At 51.8% G+C, this 1,311-nt stretch overlaps 1 protein-coding gene across 1 annotated transcript in view; it reads left to right on the top strand.

Moving 5' to 3' along the window:
* Window positions 1-685: 685 nt before the first annotated feature.
* Window positions 686-1,311, top strand: part of LOC127750138 (uncharacterized) — a 10,606-nt gene continuing 9,980 nt past the window's right edge. The window contains exon 1 of the mRNA XM_052270819.1: window positions 686-830. The gene's annotated coding sequence lies outside the window, so the exon portion shown is untranslated. The remainder of the gene's footprint in view (window positions 831-1,311) is intronic.

The raw sequence follows: 1,311 nt of genomic DNA, 5'->3' as shown, positions 1-1,311 counted from the left end.
CCCCTGCAGAATGTCCTGCGGCGGCCGGCTCCCCGACCTGCTGTCCGCATGCGTTGCGCTGGCCCCGTTTTGGCCTCGCTCGCCCGCTGCCTCTCCGGGCACTTCGGCTTGCTTCTGCAAACCCATGTGAACGCTGCATTTGAGACCGGAACTCAGTCAGCCTTGGCCCGCGGCCCGCCTTACTGAACACCAACCTAACCTGCCTGCAACCTCCTTCCGACTTTACCTCTGGTTCCAAAACTACTCCGATCTACAGTTTAAGATTTGCGTTCATAGTAAGTTAAGGCACAATTTTGATATCAGTATATTATGAAGGGGCAGAAGGGACCTCCCGCCTCGCGCCCATGAACCAAAATGTTATAGACTATTCCGGCGGGAGCGCGGAGAAGACTCCACGGAAGAACAAAAGGGATCGCTATTGGCCGAGCGGCGTCCCCCTCCACTAAGGGAAGATGGTGGGGGACGCCGCTCGGCGAATCACGGCCCCTTTTGTTCTTCCGTGGAGTCTTCTCCGCGCTCCCGCCGGAATAGTCTATATCTGAAATCGCGATCTTCTTCGTCTTAAAATTCTACTTCAGACACCCACTTTCACCATTAAATATTCGCGGCGGACGTTTTTTTAACGACTGCAGCGCGCTCTGGTGGCGATGTCTTTTACTCACTCCACTCGACTCAGTTCGCCCAACATCCTTATAAAGCTGCAGCTGCAAGAAGTTCATACACAACAACTTTGACCGGACCGACTTCAGCTGGGTGAACATAGGTGAACCTCCAGCTTGAGCCAGATCAAGTTAAAACTCGAGTTATCACGCCATATTTTCGTGACGACGGTAAGACATTCGACATCTGTTTATTACTCGACAGTGAGGTGATACGCGGCGGGCGGCGTGAAGCTAAAGTTAGGTTATGTGACGCCCCGGTTCTTGAGCTCGGGTTATTTACCCGATCCGCTTTCAACGCAGACGTCGATCGTGACCTTTCTTAAGTTGCACAAATTAGGCCACCTCGAAAACTGATTTAGTCAGGAAACATAATGCTACCCCACTTATCGGTCTGTCATTGGCTGATGCTTTGAAGTCAGCTGTGCGGTCCAAAATGACTATTGTGTCTTCCCGATAGTGGTGTGAAAATCAGGATCGCATCTAGTGGACTCCGAAACCACATATCCGCCAGAACGAGAGAACGAGAAAGGGAGGAATGAACCTGGACGTTAGACAGGCATTCGCGCTCAGGACGGCCCCGCAGGCGCGAGAAGTCAGAGCCAGAATCCTTTGTATTTTACACTGAAAGACCGAGTTTAGAAAGGTTTTT

This window comes from Frankliniella occidentalis, unplaced genomic scaffold (genome assembly GCF_000697945.3).
Source record: "Frankliniella occidentalis isolate FOCC.00 unplaced genomic scaffold, Focc_3.1 Scaffold140, whole genome shotgun sequence".
NCBI lineage: Eukaryota > Metazoa > Arthropoda > Insecta > Thysanoptera > Thripidae > Frankliniella > Frankliniella occidentalis.
Note: the sequence above shows the minus strand (reverse complement) of the source record. Positions and strands in the feature narration are given on the sequence as shown.